General features: G+C 42.2%; 1 long non-coding RNA gene and 4 other non-coding genes across 6 annotated transcripts; all 5 read left to right on the top strand.

Annotated features, from left to right (window-relative positions):
- Positions 1–1,255: 1,255 nt before the first annotated feature.
- LOC115595569 (uncharacterized) lies at positions 1,256–11,612 on the top strand. Of its 2 annotated transcripts, XR_003986724.1 has the most exons (6): positions 1,256–1,386; positions 3,380–3,446; positions 9,976–9,998; positions 10,345–10,460; positions 10,950–11,174; positions 11,267–11,612. It is a non-coding gene; the product is annotated as an uncharacterized LOC115595569 (long non-coding RNA). The 2 variants fall into 2 exon arrangements; XR_003986723.1 differs by lacking the exon at positions 9,976–9,998.
- Positions 2,610–2,800, top strand: LOC115576417 (U2 spliceosomal RNA). The gene has a single exon (XR_003982838.1). It is a non-coding gene; the product is annotated as a U2 spliceosomal RNA (small nuclear RNA).
- On the top strand, positions 4,736–4,899 carry LOC115576542 (U1 spliceosomal RNA). The gene has a single exon (XR_003982881.1). It is a non-coding gene; the product is annotated as a U1 spliceosomal RNA (small nuclear RNA).
- On the top strand, positions 7,741–7,931 carry LOC115576410 (U2 spliceosomal RNA). Its single transcript, XR_003982837.1, has one exon. It is a non-coding gene; the product is annotated as a U2 spliceosomal RNA (small nuclear RNA).
- On the top strand, positions 9,205–9,368 carry LOC115576390 (U1 spliceosomal RNA). The gene has a single exon (XR_003982830.1). It is a non-coding gene; the product is annotated as a U1 spliceosomal RNA (small nuclear RNA).
- Positions 11,613–19,237: the final 7,625 nt, after the last annotated feature.

The following is a 19,237-nucleotide window of genomic DNA, read 5'->3' as shown; positions in this document are numbered from 1 at the left end:
GGATCCATCCCAGCAAGCCAGTCTTATGACCGCAGTGCTCCATCAGTCCAACAAGTTTATCCCAAGGCAAACCAAATTCATTTATACATCTGGACACCTCTTCAAGAGATCTTGTGCCATGCATTGATTGTAATCCCAACAACTCTTCTGTTACGCACAGGCTTGAGTCCACTCAACAGATGAAAATTGACAGCTGGTCAGTGTCAGAAGTATCAGTGCTCTCATTCACAGCCAGGGAGTATGCGATAAACATTTTCTTACGTTGTAAGCCACAGCCTCATTACAGCCACACAAGCCCTTTTTAGATAGAAAAGGCGGCACGTTTGCTCCAAGGTAAGGGCAGCAATGTGCCGGCATGTCTTTCTAAAACAGAGGCCTAATATTCCTCCTTTTCCAAAAGCCGCCTCTGAGGTAGGCGTAAACATGTGATGCGACTTGAAGCTCGAAGTTGAGCTGTGAACAGTGACGTAAATTTGTCTTCAAAATAAGAGCTTTACATTGCACCCCATTGGAGTTTAGGACTGGGTTCTTAGCGGGGGCTTTTAATTTGAAAGTAGCGACCATCCTTAGCTTGCCGACACAACAACAAGCTAACACAACCAAACAGCTACAGAGACCGAGGAGACACTAGCATCTCCTGGATCTCAGCGAGTGTCCGGTTGCTCATCTTGATGTCCGCAGATGAAGTGATGGACCTTACATGAGCTTCTTATTGCCACAGACTAAATTTATGCTTCAAAAAACACAAAAGTGAAGTTCATCTGTGAAGATTATCTGGATGAACAGAACCTGTAAAAGTCACAGATTAATTCTGCAAAAATCCCAAATCCAGTAGAAAGATCCTGAAAGCTTTTTGTGGAGGGAACCAGAGCGATGCTAACTTCTGGGTTAGCCTACAAACATTCGTCATGGCTGCACCACTCTATTCTGCTGCATGTGATTAGAGACACACTGAAGGGCCAAACAGCAACACACTGAATCAGGCTGACCTCTGACCTCACAGTGAGACTTAGACTGTGTCCATATAAGAAAAGTATGAAAATAAGGTCACTCTTTATAAAAACCATCATTAATGATTGGAGAAATTACAGTAAATTAAACTTTAGTTCATGGTTATTTATCTTTTTCAACATCAATTTTCTCATGTTTATATGTTTGTTTATATTTTCTGCAAATCAAAGTAAATAATCAAACTCGTTGTTTTCATGACTGAATAAACTGAAAAGTTTTTGGGACACGCCCCCTTCTTCTTGCACGCGGCCTGTGCGTGCGCACGGCTCCTTTCAACGGGTCAAGCGCAAGTTCGGGAGCCATTTTAAATCATCGTGTAGCTGCAGCTGTCAACTGTCACCGGATTACTTGGACGTTTGATGGACGAAAACTCCGGTGAGTTCATTTTTACCGTCTAACATTACATTTATTGAAGACACAATATCGTGTTAACTCTTCGAAATTGCTGTCCGCTACTTTTAAGCGTCTGACCGCTGGACGTGCTGTGATTAGCCGAGTGTACGTTCACTGCTGAAGTTATGTTAGCAAGCGGGCTAAAGGCAGTTATCCTACTGTTGCTATATTTGTCACTTTTTAACATTAGAAACTGCCGTGTACAAGTTGTGAAGCGTTATTGTCAGGGGGAGTTGTCATGCTAGTTTAATGGAAGTTTAATCCAGACTGACTTCAAGTCGCTCTCGTTTACCGCGGGTTACATCACCTCCATGGCCGCCATGTCCGTGAAGTTATAGCGAATTTCTTCAAAGTTAAAGTGTGTTTGTCACAGCAGGCATGTTCTGTATGTTTGACTAACAAAGCAGTACACTGCCAAATAACTGTTTTGTGAATATTGCTGACCACGAATGTCAGTTTATTGCATCTGCGTGTAGCCGTTTGAGGACGCAACGACGCAAACGTTGTCCGCCATCTTAAATCCGCCATTTTCTGTAAGTGGCGCAGATGTACAACTTGATAATGAAGGGCCGTTAATTTCTATATCTGTCAAGGCAGCTGAATGTCATCCTATTAATTATACCGTCGATTTCACTGAGTGGTTATTGTTTCTTTTCTGTTTAAGCAGCAGAGCATGGTGTCTCTGGTAAACTTTAAAGAAGGATTGCATCTCTAGGAGTTCATGCTTGAGCCGACAGGCTGTGAAGCGTATGGAGCAGTTAGCTCTCCTCTGCTGGAGGAGGAGGAGCTGAACCTGTTGTTGTGAACCGAGTCACGTTATTGAAGCATAAAAACATTATTCTATGACGTTTTATGTGCGTCATCGAGTTATATCGAACGAGTGTAAATACAGTTGCATATATTAATATTAATATAATTAATGTTGAACGTGTCTGTAAAGGGAAATCTGATTTTTTAAATCTACAACTTCCTATTGGCCAAGAGCGTACCACGTGGCCAGAAAGCAACGAGAGGGTGTGTTTGCGTACGCTAGTTTTTTATGATTTAATGGTAATATCGCTACAAATCGGCACCAGTGGTACATTATCTCAAAGGCACGTTTTCCTGCCTTGTCTGATGATGCAAAAAGTTTTAGCTGCGTTTCAGACCATGAGGTGGACTGACGTTGACGAGAACCACTAGCTCTCCTCTGTCAGTAGTGCAGTATCGCTTCTCGGCCTTTTGGCTAAGATCAAGTGTAGTATCTGTTCTTATCAGTTTAATATCTGATACGTCCCCTACCCGGGGACCATATATTAAATTGATTTTTGGAACAGGGAGATGGAATAGGGGCTTGCTCCGTCCACTCCACGCATCGACCTGGTATTGCAGTACTTCCAGGAACGGTGCACCCCCCTCTCAATGTCTAAGAATAATTGCGGTGGTTGAATATTAAGAACTCCCGAATGCTTTCATTATGATATAGTAATTTGCTGCTGTTATTTACCGTTGGGAATGCTTTTGTGTTCGTATTCCTCCAGTAGTGATATGAAGCCACAGTGGGGCTTTTCCCGTCAAGCTCAGTGCGCCATCTAGTGGGCAAAAATTATGAAGTTTTCTTAGTGATTACAAGATTCTATTAGTGTTGTATAGGCTTAATTTATGTCTAATTCACAGTGGAAATCCTCACTGCACGGTTTTCTAGTGCATTTTCACAGCATGAGAGATGGTGTATCTGTGCACTTTCTTTTATTGATCTAAGGTATTTTTTTCCCATATACAAAGGAACCTACTTTATATATTATTATAAAACATTTACTTTAATTGTTTGATTTTTACCATTGTTGTCTTTTGTAATGTTCCTGTTGCTTGGCTGCTGTAGCAAACAAATGTCCCCATTATGGGACAATAAAGGAATACTGATTCTGATAGATAAACAATAATTTATTCAAGGCATGCTTGAGGAGCAGTTCACCATTACTCTCCTGTCTGTTAGGTCGCACTCGGGGATCGACACTTTTTGCCTGCCATGACGATGACGCGCCAGAGATGCAGCAGCTAACGTGAGTAGTTTAAAAACCTTCTTTTTCATAAACTCTCTGTACACAAACAATTTTCTCAATGCTCGTGTTCATGTGTAGAGACCCTGGTGATACTACGAGCAAAGTTTCATGTTGTGTCGAGCCTTCTTAGTGTTCTAAAAATAGCGATTTTGATGCTAGCGCATCCCTGCCCCTAGCACTCCCGTTCGAAATTAACGTGCCCAAAACTGAAACTATGGTAAATCTTAAAAGTGCCTTTTTCATTGTAATTATGCTTTTACACGAAGGTTTGACTCATATTCAATCCCAAATAAAGCCTCGGTTGCTCTTTGGCGAGAGTTTCACTTTAATTGTATATTAGTTCAGCTAGCTTAAACTAAGGCAGTCTAATGCAATAAAACTTCCCTTCAGAAAGGTTATAATGTTCGATTTGCATATTGTGCTGCTGTTGAACTGTATTGTCTTAAACTCTAATGCAGGTCAAATATAAAAGTGTTTGGTAGCTTTTAGACATGAAATCATTATTATTAATTGGCTGGAAAATTGAAGATTTCATGTCAGTGGCTGTTTGATGCTCACATTTTAAAACGTTTATTTCTCACTGTGGTTATAATACAACAGGCATGTCCAAACTATTTAATAAAAGACCATTTGGCTGCAGGTGTTCCTTCCAATCCAGCAGTAGCACACCAGGCTTAAAATACTTGATCAATAGAACTTAGTCTTGAAATGGTTTATTGACCAGATTTACTCTTGATTTGTTAAAATGAAGATCTGCAGCCACACACTCCTGCTGTTGTTCACCCTCCAGACCTATAGGTGGCAGTAGCATGAAGGTCAGTGGACCACCAGCAGTGAACAAGACACAGGAACAAAGAACCAGGAAGTGGTTGTAATGTGACGGGGGTGGGGGAAAGTGAAATGTGTCTTTTATCCTTTTCTCTAAATTTTACATTTAAATCAAACATCTGAATGCAGTATGGTTTAAACTTGGGCTCATTTGTGAGGCTCAAATGTGTGGTTAGGCCTTTTCTCATTTGTTTGAGGTAAAATAGATACAATATGAGGTTTCAACATGGCGTGGGAATGCAGCATTGCATGATGGGAACTATAGCCATTACGTATCAAGTAAAATTCAGACAATCATTGTCAGCCTCAGTACAAAACTGTATTTTCTGTATGAAGGTCCTGCAGATTCACACACCCTTTTGTAACCTCTGGTTCTGGTAATTTGTAGATGTTCTACATTGCACCATACATCATCATTGCATGTGTGTGAATCAGATCGCTGCCTCTGAGCTGTACAACTCATACTTACCTGGCAGGGGAGATACCATGATCAAGAAGGTGGTTCACCCAGGGCGAGGCTCAGCCATTGCACTCCGGTTGTGCTGACCCCTGCGAATTCCTCAAATGTGGGAATCTCGACTGCATAATTTCTGGTAGTGGGGGACTGCGTTCGCGCTCTCCCCTGATAACATGTCAAAAGAAAATAAGTTTAAGTAGTATATCCGACAGTTCCAAAGTTGCACTACAAAGTAAGTCTCCATAAAAAATCTGATGTGGAGTAGAGGATTTATGTATCCTCACATTAAGTTTCATTCATGTTTGGTGAATCACGCTCTGTAAAATATGGCTGCACTTCACTGAGAGTGCTTGAGTTTCTTTCTACACCAGGATCCTCACGTTCCTCCAGCATGTCAGCAAAGACTTTTCCTAAAGCTGTTCCTGCTTTCTACGGTTGTGTTGTTCCCACACAAGGGGCCTTTCTCCATGTCTCTGGAGTAGGACTGCGTGATATAGACCAAATATCGTACCTCTGTTTTTAAGCCAAATATCTTACTTGTGAAAAGATATGACTGTGACAGTGCTTTTTTCTCTTATTGAAAAATGAAATGTAGCAACAGTGAAAATTAAGCATCGTAAAAAACATGAGAAAATGCTGTAAAAACATCAGATGTACATAGTTAATGCAGTCACCTTACAACATGTAATCACAAGAGACTAGGAGTGTAACCATACACAGAAATCACGGTTCGATACGTAGCTTGGTTTAGAGGTCACGGTTCGGTTCATTTTCGGTACATTATGGGAGCTAAATGCAAAACATAAATTGGCTTGTTGTGTGCTCAGAACTTTTGTAAACAATTTATTGTGACATTATACAAAATATGGAAATAAAATAAAAAAAATAGAATACTGTTGCAAAGTGGTACCTGGTAATAAGTTAAATAAATTATTCTCAAATAACCAAAATATATTTATATTTATATTTATATACGATGTATTGATAGTCGGGTTTTTTGTTTTTTTGGACAGGCATCGTAACAGTCACCTACACTGTCACCGTGTGCTCTGTAATGCTCGTCAAACAGTGGTTTGCAGGTCGCAGACCCCGGCATCTCTGTGTGAAATAGTAGTATTCAAGCCACGTCAAAATGAATATACATATACATGACTTGGATCGATGAGCAGGGTGATGGGAATGTTTTTCCTGGTTAGCGGACATGGCCGAGGACTCCTCCCGAGACAGGATTCTCAAACCACACCTCTAGCACATCTGGGACCCTCACCAGTTAAAATGAACACCAGTTAAACTGTCACACCCGAAACATGTCTTTCTCTGTTGCAATATTTAACCAGGAAGCCGCAGTTTTCCCAAGCAGGAGACTTAGCGACAAGGGAGGGTCTTCAAGCTCTGGTTTCTCGCTAGCATTGGTCATGACGTAAACGGGCTGCTCGTGTAGCTGCAGGCAGAAAATAAACACGCGAAACTTCCATTCAGGGAACTCACCTGTGCACAGCCCTGTACCGAACCAAACGTCCAGTACCGAAACGGTTCAATACAAATACATGTATTGTTACACCCCTACAACAGACGGAATCCTGTCTTACGCTTTGTTGAAATGAAACATTTAAGTCTAACATTTTTCTGCAACCTCTACCTCAACAATTCTTCAACAATACTTTAAATATAACCAAAGTGAAAATTCAGTCTTTAGCTGCATGAAACCAAATAAAAAAGAACCAGAGTTGTATTTTGCTGTGCTCTGCTTTTGACACAATGCCTCACAGATACATAGCACTTCTAGTAAACCTCCTCATAGTAAACTCCTTTCAACTCACTGTAAACTTTCCTTCACAAATATGTCGAATTCCTTAATGAGCATACATTCTACAAAAAATGGCAGTGTGCATGGCTTCTTCTAGGATTTTGCTAGGAAGACGAGCTTATCAACCATTGCTGGCTTTAGACAGGCTTGTGCCTGTGCTTATAGTCTCCCTGAGGGAGAGCTGGTGGCTTGCATGTAGAAATATTTCTATGCCATTTCGCTCAGATGGGAAAGCTTACTTGGTGGGCTTTCCATCATAAAAGCAGGTTCTCTCCACTATCCTGTTTGAAGACAACAGATAATTGTTGACTTCAGCTTCCATGGCAGCAGTGGGATCAAACGCCAGTCTTCTTTGCCTTTTTTGCTTGGGGTGGAAGTGTATCTTCCTCCAGTCTTATAACCTCAGTGGCTGGATTCTTAAACAAACAAAAACTGTTATAAGTTTTATGGTGAAACATTATATTACAACACTGCAGGAGAAATTTGATATTGTCCACATCATTGCCATTTGCAATATGAATACTGCGCATATTCATTTCTAGATATAGATAAATTAATAATGTTGTCCAGCCCCTGGTGCACCAGTGTAGGTCGTCCTTAATTCTGACCCTCACTCACTTCATCATCCACTGATTTTCAAACAGTTGATTATCAGGTGTGCTGTTTAGTTGTTTGAACAAAAACCTGCAGTCACACAACCCTCTGTGGAGCACTGCTGCTGTTCACAGTCCAGACCAATAGATGGCAGTAGCAGGAACGTCAGTAGCTCACCAGCAGTGAACAAGGAGCAAAGAAACAGGAAGTGGTTGTGAGGGGGGTAAAACATGTAACTTTGGTGTTTCCATTCTCTCCTCTGATGTTTAAATTTAAATCAAACGTCTTAGTGCAATGTGATTTAGCTTTGGCTCATATGAGCGTGCTGTTAGGCTGTTGTTCATTTGTTGGAGGTAAAAGGGTTAAAACTGGTGGTTTAGGTCAGCATGTGGTGTGTGAATACAGCATTGCATGATGGGAAATACATTATCTATCAATTAAAGTGTAAATAATCTCTGTCATCTTAGGTGTAAAAATGACATTTCTGAATTAAGTTGCTGTAGATTCACACACTATTCTACAGGCTCTTGTTCTGTTTTCACGCCCAAACCCATGAGGTAAAGTGACGGTGTAAAGAACCACCAGCTCTCCTCTGTCAGATATTCAGTATCGCTTCTCGGCCTTTTGGCTAAGATCAAGTGTAGTATCTGTTCTTATCAGTTTAATATCTGATACGTCCCCTACCCGGGGACCATATATTAAATTGATTTTTGGAACAGGGAGATGGAATAGGGGCTTGCTCCGTCCACTCCACGCATCGACCTGGTATTGCAGTACTTCCAGGAACGGTGCACCCCCCTCTCAGTGTCTAAGAATAATCTTGGTGGATCAATGAAAGGATTCCAGTATACTTGTGTGACATTGTTTTTAGTTGCGAATGTTATACCTAATTTACAAAAGCTGTTGTATAAATATTCCTCCAGCATTATATTATCATGCAGCTGCCATGAGTCTTTTCCTTCAAGCTCAGTGCACCATCTAGTGTGCGAAAATATTTAGATTGCAATCAGACCCGTCCTCCCCAGAATGTTCTCATGTAGAATGAAGGCAAATACCTGTTCAACATTTGATTGACAATATGAAATATCCATTTAAGTCTTCGTAGTGATTGATTGAATTATATCAGTGTTGTTTAGGCTTCATTACATTCTAGCTCATAGTGGAAATCATCACTGCATGGTTTTCTAGTGCAGTTTCTCAGCATGAGAGATGGTGTATGTGTGCCCTTGAATTTTATATATAGATTAACAATGATTTAAGTGTAAACTAGTTCAGCTATCTTAAACTAAGGCAGTCTAATGCAACAGTCCTGTGATAAAACTCCCTTCATGAAGGTTATAATGTTTTTTGTAGAAACAGTTTAAGAGAGCAGCATTGTCCAAACAATGTCCAAACGATTCTATAAAAGGCCATTTGGCTGCAGGTATTCCTTCCAACCCAGCAGGAGTACACCAGTCTAAACCTACTTAATCAATAGAACTTAGTCTTGAAATGGTTTATTGATCAGATTTACTCTTGATTTGTTTAAATGAAGATCTGCAGCCACACACTCCTGCTGTTGTTCACCCTCCAGACCTATAGGTGGCAGTAGCATGAAGGTCAGTTGACAACTAGCAGTGAACAAGAAAGGGGAACAAAGAACCAGGAAGTGGTTGTAATGTGACGGGGGTGGGGGAAAATGAAATGTGTTTTTTATTCTTTTCTCTGAATTTTAAATTAAAATCAAACATCTGAATGCAGTATGGTTTAAACTTGGGCTCATGTGTGAGGCTCAGATGTGCTGTTAGGTTGTTGTTCATTTGTTAGAGGAAAAATAGATACAGTATGAGGTTAGAATGTGGCGTGGGAATGCAGCATTGCATGATGGGAACTATAGCCATTACGTATCAAGTAAAATGCAAATAATCATTGTCAACTTCAGTACAAAACTGTATTTTCTGTATGAAGGTCCTGCAGATTCACACACCCTTTTGTAACCTCTGGTTCTGGTGATTTATAGATAGTACAGATTGTACCATCCATCAACATGGCATGTGTGTGAATCAGATCCCTGCCTCTGAGCTGTACAACTCATACTTACCTGGCAGGGGAGATACCATGATCAAGAAGGTGGTTCACCCAGGGCGAGGCTCAGCCATTGCACTCCGGTTGTGCTGACCCCTGCGAATTCCCCAAATGTGGGAATCTCGACTGCATAATTTCTGGTAGTGGGGGACTGCGTTCGCGCTCTCCCCTGATAACATGTCAAAAGAAAATAAGTATAAGTAGTTAGATGACAGCTGCCTTAAGAAAGAGTGAGTACAATGTCACAATATTCATTGTAAAGCTGATCATTTTAAACAGGAAAGTCAATTTTATATATATTGAACAACATAATAAGTTCCTGTGACAGTGTTAAGCCTCTTCAGTAAATCACTCTGAATGTGAAATCAGTCAACAGCTCTGTTTATGAATAGAAAAACAAAAATAATCTGTCACTATATTAACTTTAGTTCAGTACATTCTGATGAAATTTTACTTTGCTGTTGGTAAAAACAAAACATTAAAAAAATAAGAACATTAAAATTCACATTGGTAAAAACTGTTTCTCTAGTCACACTTCTACTCAAAGCAGTCAGTTTGGCAAGTTCTCATTTTTCACCGCTAGATGGAGCCAAGTCTCTCTAGAATCTACTAGTTGGGAGGTTAAAGCTCCTCTGATGTTAAACTGACCCTGTAGTAAGTGAGAGTTTCACCAGTTTTCTTCCTTACATTTAGATTTTGCAGAGCGTTTTATGTGGGTGGTAGCTTAAGCAGCCATAGAAAAAGCTCCTTCTGCAGTCTGTTTCTCTTTTCATCCACAGTGTTGGAGACTGAACAGTCTCAGGTAATTACACTACTGCTGAGGAAAGAGCTAGTTTGAGGCAGTGGCAGCCAGGCCAGGAAACTGAAGGGTTTTTGATCCACCCCCCCATCCCACCCAGACACTGCACTTCTCCTGACTATTTTACTCTTCATCTATACCCCACCTTTACTACTGCTAATAACACTTATACGGTACAAACTGTGTCTTCATTTAGTACTGCCAGTCATTTTTATATACTGTAGTATCTGCACTATTTATCTGCTTAGGGTATCTTCTGCTTAGATGCTAACTGCATTTTGTTGTCTCTGTACTTGTAATGTGCACAATGACAAAGTATAATCTAATTATTATCCTTTCTACATTTCAGATCATGCAGTGACAGTCTTTACAACATTTGCAGTAAAGCGTTGAGCAGAGAGAGTCTTCGGAGCAGCATCTTGGGGAGACACAAATTAACCCGGTGGCCTGCTCAACTACTGGATGGTACATAAAAAGCAATTTACGAGCCTAGAATACACAGACAAGCAGGACACACAGTTTAATGTCTTATTTTCTATGACTAGGGGTGTCACAATATGCTGGTATTGGCAAAAGATATTCACTGATCCAGAGCAGATGTGAGGCCTGATGGGTCTTTATCACTTCATCTGTTTGTGTTTTTTCCAGATCAATATGTTTTCTTAATAAACACTTATTTCAATTTATTAGCCAAAAAAAGTTAACTAAATTGAAGATGAATTTGACCGACGGCAAATAGATAACCATTTAGTGAAAATCTGATCTGATGGTCCAATAAAGCTGCTGTCTAGATGGAGAATTATCTTTGTTTGGTGTGACTGTAATTCTAAAGTAAATTTAAGAGGTGTTTCTGGTTCTTATTCATTAAGGTGTTATGGATCATCAGAAAATCTCCAGACACTGATATGAATGATGTAGGTAGAAACAAAACTAACTACTGTACACAACTTTCAGATCAAACAGACGAGAAAACTGCCCTCCTGAAAGCTCTGCTGAATCTAAAGGACGTGGAAAATGACACCATCGAGGTTCTCCTAAATATGGCTGAAAACACTGGAGATTTAAAAAAAAATCTGATCAACGCATCTTACACAGAATATAAACAAATGTCAGCAGATGTGTGAAGCAAAGCCAACATGAATTTCTTCCAGCGTAAATCAGGACTGGGCTTTTATTTTGGTAGGTAATTAAATCTCCCAAAAATAAGTCCCATAAGCTACATTTGCAAACCTCATCGCTAAAATAAACTCCACTCTGTGTCTTTTCAACAGGAGAGCTTCCTTTATCTCTCGCTGCCTGCACCAACCGGCCCGACATCGTGTCCTTTCTCATGGACAACCCGTACAACAGAGCTGACCTGACTGACAATGACAGGAGAGGAAAAACCGTCTTGCACACTTTGGTAGTCACAGCAGACAACTCAACAGAAAACAAAGACCTGATGGAAAGGATGTACGACAAGATCTTCATTCAGCACAACAAACTTCAGGGGAAAAAGTCTCATCCTGGCCGCCATTAAAGACGCCATATGGACCTTGAGAAACCTACTGGTGGGAAAAATGACACCATCGAGGTTCATCATAAATAAATGTCAGTAGATCTGCAAGCCAAAGCCAACGAGAATTTCCTTCAGTGTAAATCACGACTGGGCTTTTATTTTGGTAGGTAAATAAATCCCTCCCAAAATAAGTCCCTTAAGCTACATTTGCAAACCTCATCACTAAAAAAACTCCCCTCTGTGTGTCCCTGTCACGTATGGGCCTGTACTGGTTGTTTTCTCTCTTCCTCTGCCTGTTCTCTCTCTGTCTCTCTCAGGAAGACACACCTGTCCAGGTGTTTTTACTACCTGTTGACAGCATTTAAGGAGGAGTGAGTGGAAGTCTCTCTCTCTCGCTCTCGCTCTCTCGCCACTGCCCAGCTCACATCGAAAGGGGGATATTTTTCCCTTTTTCCCCCACTTGTTTTTCAGTGCTGGGGTTTTGTTTTGTTAGTTTGTTGTTTAGTTTGGAGATCACCAGTAGTCCAGTTTTAGGTTTTCTTTGGTTCATTTAGGGTGAGATTAATTTCCTTGATAGTTTAGAGGGGATAGCTGGGTGCGACGGCCTACTGCGTGGCTGCTCAGTGATTTCCCCTTTTGTTTATTTCAGCTGGGATCTCCAACCTTTTACGGGCCCTTATTTTTCCCAAAATCATTAAAGCCTGTGTAAAGCAAATTCAGCCATTTTCTTCTAAACACATTAAAAAGGTCATAAATGTATTTCCTTAAAACATGTAAAAAGCCATTCAACCATTTAGAATTTAATTGTGGAGCTAGGCTCACAAACTGTGTTTCAAAATTTCTGTGTTCAGGTGGGCAGGTCAGAAATCATGGCTGCGTTACGTATCCTCCCGTCCCAGCGACAGCGGGTGAAACAGCTGATCACAGAAGTCGGTCCATCATTTCATCCGCGGACATTAAGATGAGCAACTGGACAGCCGCTGAGATCCAGGAGATGCTAGCGTCTCCTCGGTCTCTGTAGCTGTTTGGTTGTGTTAGCTTGTTGTTGTGTTGGCAAGCTAAGGACGGTCACTACTTTCAAATTAAAAGCCCCCGCTAAGAACCCAGTTCTAAACTCCAATGGGGTGCAATGTAAAGCTCTTATCTTGAAGACAAATGTGTTGTCATTGTTCACAGCCCAACTTCGAGCTTCAAGTCGCGTCACATGTTAACGCCTCCGTTTTAGAAAGACATGCCGGCACATTGCTGTGCTTACCTTGGAGCAAATGTGCTGCCTATCTAAAAAGGGCTACTGTCTGACTCAGAGTCAGTTTCTGGCACTGATGGCTCAGACAGGTCGGGCTGGGTCCGTCCGATGACGCTGCTAGCTCCCATTGTTACTGTAGGTTACGTCCTTGTACAGTACACGGAGGTGGCTCCCCTCCTGCGCCTCTATCTGACATGCCCCCAGCGTTTCACAGCAGAGAGAAGTGCTTGTTTTTCCATGATTTTGATACCTAATTTTATATACTTAGCAATTTTTTTTATCTTTCAAATTTGGCTCAGTGGTCAATGACACATGTTTCTGTGGAGTGACAAAGTCATATCACAGATTTTTGCTGCTTTACACTGACATTAATTTTTGGGAATCCTGTTTTTTGTTTTGTTTTTTAAAGCCTTTTTTTTACCCTATTTTTACTACCACAAATGGTGTGTTTTTAATGTAAATGACTAAAAAGTACACAAATTAAATTAGAAATTAACTTAAATTAATGAAGTGACAAACAGCACATTACCTCAATACTGATGTTAGCCTCAGCACACTTAGCCACAAAATCTTCAACAAACTCTTTTCTGGAGTCTGATGGCTTCAGTGTAGCTGCAGTAATGCACATCTGTAGGGATATGGCCTTGTGAGCGTTATTATTTTTACTTTTCCTTGTTTCTCACATGGCTTTTGGACAGTACGTGTTCATTGCATGTAGATTAAATTCCGTTTTAATCGGCCAATTCCAAGATCGCGGAAATCACAGGGCCCTGCCTTTTTTGGTAGGTAGTTTATTTGTTGCTCCTTTTGATTTCAAAATAAAAATTTGGTCCGACCATTCACTTGATGTGTGAGCATCCTTTTAAATATGTTACACCCTCTCTGTGAGTCTTTCTATTAGAGGGTCTGTACCATATTTCGGGAGCTTGTCCAAAAACACACGCAGACCTATGAAACAAGGCTGTGTGTGGGTTAGTTGCTGATGGCTCTGCCTTTTTTTCCACCTCAGCTGTGTAGCTTGATGTTACAAGTTGTGTCAGTGTAACTGTTTTCTCTCCACGTGTTGTTTGATGATTGGCGCTGCGAGTGTTGCGCTGATGCTTTGTGTCGGTAGCTCTCGATTTGACAAGTGGCTACGCATATTGTGTGTACCTGGTAAGGTTGTGTTGGACGCTCCGATTGTTTTGTTTCGTTGGGCAGTGATTACTTGCATGTTTTGGGTTTTGTTTTTTTGTTTTTTTTGCCTGCGTGTCTGGTGATTGACTGCTCCAGATGGAATTCATCTTGGAGGAGTTTGTGGCGCGGCCCAGCATTGATGAATTCCACCGTTGCACTAAGGAGCAAGTGTTTGTGTGTGTGTGTGTGTGTGTTTGTGTGTGTGATTGCTGATCACTTTGATGTAGCTGTATCTACAGTTATGGAAGCAGGAGATCAAAAAAGTTTTGTGGTCCACCTTATTTAAACAAAGGAGTTTTGCCTTGTGACACTGCTGTGCAGGTTATGAGCTTACAGGTTGCCAAGCCAAACTCAGAAGAAATGTTCGGATTAAAGAAGGTAAGTATTGAGATGCGCCGCTTATATTAAAAAGAGAAGGAACACAATAATTAATTGGGGTTGACGTAGATGGAAGAGGAAACTAAAAGGCAGCTTCATTTGAAGGAGCTTGACCTGAAACAGTCTTCCTCATTTCCTTTATCTGACTTTCCTTCTGATTACTTGATATAAACAAGTGTATTCGTCTTGTTCCTCCTCTTTGTGAGAGGGACATAGATAAATACTTTGTTTTGTTTGAGTGTGTCGTGGATTAAAGTGGCCTAGAAATGTCTGGTCCTTGCTTCTTCGTTGTGTTTACAGGTAAGGCTCAAGATGCCTATTCGTCTTGATCATCTGACCTGAGTCAAGACGTTGAGTTTGTTAAAACTACGGTGCTCGGTGCCTATGAATTGGTTCCTGAGGCATATCACCAGAAATTCTACCGTTTTAGGAAGACTGATTGTCAGATTTAAGTGGAATTTGTCAGTGACAAAGAAGCTCTCTTTGAATGCTGGTGTCGCTCTAAAGGGGTTAATGACTTTCAGAAATTGTGTGACTTGGTACTTTTGGAGAATTTCAGAAACTGTGTGCCAGATAGAATTGCTATTTACCTCATGAGCAAAAAGTCTCCTTTCCTGGTCCCTGCCAAAGATGGAGTGATCTGATTATGCACTTGCGGTCGAGTTGTATGAGGTCTCTCCTATTTACAGTAAATCTGGCTGAGTGTGTGTGTGTGTGTGTGTGTGTGTGTGTAAGCGATGGGGATGTTCATGTGTGCCCGTGTGTATGATGTGGCTCTTTGCAGTAACAGTAAAAAATGTGTCTCTTAGTTTCTGATCGGTTGGCCACCCCTGGTTTAAATCAAAGCATATTGATGTGTTAGAATGGGCCAGTCAAAGTCCAGACCTAAATCAACTTGAGAATCTCAGGCAAGACTTGAAAATTGCTGTTCAGACACTCTCCATCCAATCAGACATTAAGCCAACAGGATAATAATACTCACAGACTAGAGGCTACCCAGCTTTCTTGATGAAAAACTAATTTACAGATTGACACCTTTTTCGTTTGTCTTTTCTCTCTCTCTTTCCTCTCTTTCCCCTTTCTTGAAAACCAGATTGTGATTTAGGCAACATTGTGATCACTGTAGTTCTGGCACATCAACTGACTGCAATTAAACACCGTCACTGATAAGTGCGCTAAGACAGGACCAAACCATTTCATGCAGATACAGGGGGGTGGTCGGTCAATATGGATGTTTACTTTATGGTCAATGGGGATATTTTACTTCTACTGCCAAAAACAAGTAACAACATAGAGATCATTGATTTTATTATATTTGAAATATATACTCAATGATGATGCTTTAATAATTTTATATTAGTTTTTACCTATTCTTGGGGGGAATTGTCCTAACTTTCCGCCCTATCAGGCGCCCCTGGGCAGGTTTGACTGCTCTGTGATGACTTCATGTGAATAATTGATCTGGTGACACTTAATAATAACAACCATCATTAATAAATGCTATTATAGAGTTAAACGTCAGGAGCAGCTCTATGTAGTTTCAGAGAAGAAATTTAAACTCAGAATTTTAATATTGTAAATATTAAGTAGGCAATGATACAAACTCAGGAAAAGAAGGTCCCCAGAACACTGACGCTAGAAAGGTGGCTAAAAGTGTAATAAATATGATTTTATAACAACATCAGTAAATCACAACAAACTAACATTACTGAGTGTACTGGAAAGTGCAAAGGGAACTCCTATGAACACATTCATATATAATAATATAAACCCCATTCTATATGTAGACATACAATAACAATGGCACATAGTAGAGTGTACACCTCTACCACGGCCCAACAGCCACCAGGATTAATCCAATATCAAAGTTAGTGGGAGGTTTCTTTTACAACAGTTATAGTAGCAGTTTAAAAAAAGACTTCCCTTCATGAAAACATATTTACATCAGTCAGGTCAAGCAGGAGCCGGTCCGCCATGCAGAAAGACATTTTCTGAATACATGGATGCCGAGTAGCTAAAATGAATGCCGAGCTCAAAAGGGGAATAACGCTCATCGCCGTCAGTCGGGAGCTCCTAGCCGTCAACCGGGGGACGGACGGACGGACGCTCGTCACCGTCACGCGCGGAGTATAGCGGCGCTTACCTAGCGGTATAGCGGCGCAGCGCCGCTGTTCCACCGTCTGGGGAGAACCCTGGTTACTTTTTGAAAGAAGTAACTATAACTAATTACTTTTTTAAGTAACGTGCCCAACACTGTCAGAGACTGATGGAATGTAACTAAGTACATTATATCAGATGAGACAATTGGCCAGGCAGATACTTACGTTTACTTTTGATACTGGAGTACATTTAAAGCCAGAAAATCACTGTTGTTAGCTAGTCTGACCGGCAAGTTCTTTTGAGGTGGATGATTGTGATTTTTCACAAGTTTTTTCCTGTACTTTGTGTCCTTGAGTGGATTGACCACACAGTACACAGGTGTACAGTCTCACTGTACTCTGACGTCCAGTGACACTGCGCTCTGCTTTTTTTGTCTTATAAAAAGTCGATCTTGCAGATACCGGCTGTGGAACAGCTGCAATTAGCGTCGAGGATGTTGCTGGGGGCTGCAAGAGAGTGAAGGTGGGCTGTAGTCCTGCTGTTGCCATGAGGATTGGTGCAAGTGGCGACTGAGTGGGGGGTGCAGCTCGGGCGACGAGGATCGGTGTGAGCAACGGCTGAGCGGGGAGCGGGAAATGATCCATCCTCTGTTTCAGTTTCCTAGTCCCTGCCAAAGATGGTGTGACCAGATACTGCACTTGTGGTCAAGCAGAATGAGGTCTCTCAGCTAAAAGCTCTGCTGTGGGGTGTTGACCAGTGCTGGCAACACTCTGATGATGACGGAGGACAGACAAACCTTGATCCGTCACATTCTTGGCTGACAAGGCTTCCTGTCTCCTAATGAACTCAGCAACACACTTCAAGTTCACCTTCAGGATAGGAATCCCGAGTTTGCTGAGCTCCGGGTCGTCGACCGTCGCCCTCTGCTGCACGCTCTGGTACAATTTTGTTATGCGATGCTTCTGTGGAGATCCTCGATCCTTTCCACCACAGTCGGGATGAAGCCACAGCTACTTAATGATGCAGTACATCAAGCGGTTCTTTCTTGAGTCCAGCAGGTGGGTGGCCGAGTAACGCTTGCTGAAATTCAGCTTTTGCACCAGTGATGACTCACCCGGATCACCTTTGCTGCAGCCGAACAGAACTTTACCCCAGCGCGCTGAGTAGAGGCTGTCGAAATGCTGGATGCTGCGATCATGGAGATCGAGCTTGTTCCAGCCGCTGATGACTCTCTGTCTCGTGGCTTTCCAAGGCAATCTCGACTAGCACAGCGCTCAGCTCCTCTACGTGCTGGTACCCGGGTAGATGACTTGGACCACACACATCCTCCACACAGGGATCAAGGTCAGGAGCCACAACCAGAGCAGTGAGATGGAGACCCTTCTTCAGAGGAGTCAGATTGTTGCTCTCACTGTCAGAGTTGTAGCCCACATCATTCTCCAGGGATCCCTCTGTGTCAGCATACAGAGAGCGCAGACTTGAAGAGAGCGTACTTGGGATGGTGATCTGTTCTGACAGCTGACACAAATCTGTGAATCCAGTGGAAGATGTCAAGCCGGACCATCATGCCACTGTCGGCCCACTCACTGAACAGCTGCTCCAGGTGTGACAATCATGCACGTGACAGCAGCCGCGGCCCACGTACATCAGTTCAGGAGGTGCCTCTCCAGCTCTTCTGTACCTCTCCATGAGGCCTTCAGCCTTTGGCTGCATTTTGTCCAGAGACTACTCACAGGTGAGGTGGGGTGTTGACCAGTGCTGGCAACACTCTGATGATGACGGAGGACAGACAAACCTTGATCCGTCACATTCTTGGCTGACAAGGCTTCTTGTCTCCTGATGAACTCAGCAACACACTTGGAGTTTATTTTCAGCAACACACTTAGAGTTTACTTTCAGGATAGGGATCCCGAGTTTGCTGAGTTCAGGGTTGTTGACTGTCACTCTCTGCTGCACACGCTGATACAATTTCTTGATCTGATGCTTTTGTGATTACCCTCGAGCCTTTGCACCGCAGTCAGGATGAAGCCACAGCTTTTTAATTTAATGAGTACATCACATGGTTCTTCCTGGAGTCCAGCAGGTGGGCGGTTGAGTAATGCTTGTTGACCTTAAGCTTTTGTACCAGAGATGAAGCAACCAGGTCACCTTTAGTGCGGCTGAATGAAACGTTACCCCAACGTGCTGAGTAGAGGCTGTCAGAATGCTGGATGCTGTGATTGTGGTGATCAAGCTTGTTTCAGCCGCTGATGACTCGCCGTCTCATGGCTTCACTGACAACAAGCTGTCCCTCCTCCTGAGAGACTCACCTGAGTGTTAAAACAGCAGGGAACACAGCTCTGTGAGCTGGAATGAGCTGGCTTATTATAGCTGCATCCCACGCCAGGAAGAGGCTAATGGCATGTTCTTTCGACTCCTGGGCAGCTTTCCTGCATGCGTTACAGGCCAGGACCTCTGTCAGCATGGAGTACCAGCCAGACATGTGGCAGATCTGCCATACAGTTTTTGAGTAGCCACAGCAATAAAAAAAAGTGTCCTTCTTGGCACACGCAGGGCACTCAGACCTGGGACTGCGAAGGCTGTAACCCCACACATCTACTGGTCTCCAGAGTAACACGCGGCTGTGGAAAAAAAAAGAGTCTGCTGAGGGCGCTCCCCCTCCCACCACCACTTTCCTTTTCCTGATGATGCCGTTCTTGTCCTCAAATGACATTTGGTGTTAGAAGAGCCCTCTTTCAGTGTCCCCTTTCATCCACCTGATGTCTGCCTCAGGGAGTCCATTAGGACCAGACTGCCACATTCTGTGGCACCCCGCATATGTCACCTGGTTGAATAACAAAGACA

This window comes from Sparus aurata, chromosome 2, assembly GCF_900880675.1.
Source record: "Sparus aurata chromosome 2, fSpaAur1.1, whole genome shotgun sequence".
NCBI lineage: Eukaryota > Metazoa > Chordata > Actinopteri > Spariformes > Sparidae > Sparus > Sparus aurata.
Note: the sequence above shows the minus strand (reverse complement) of the source record. Positions and strands in the feature narration are given on the sequence as shown.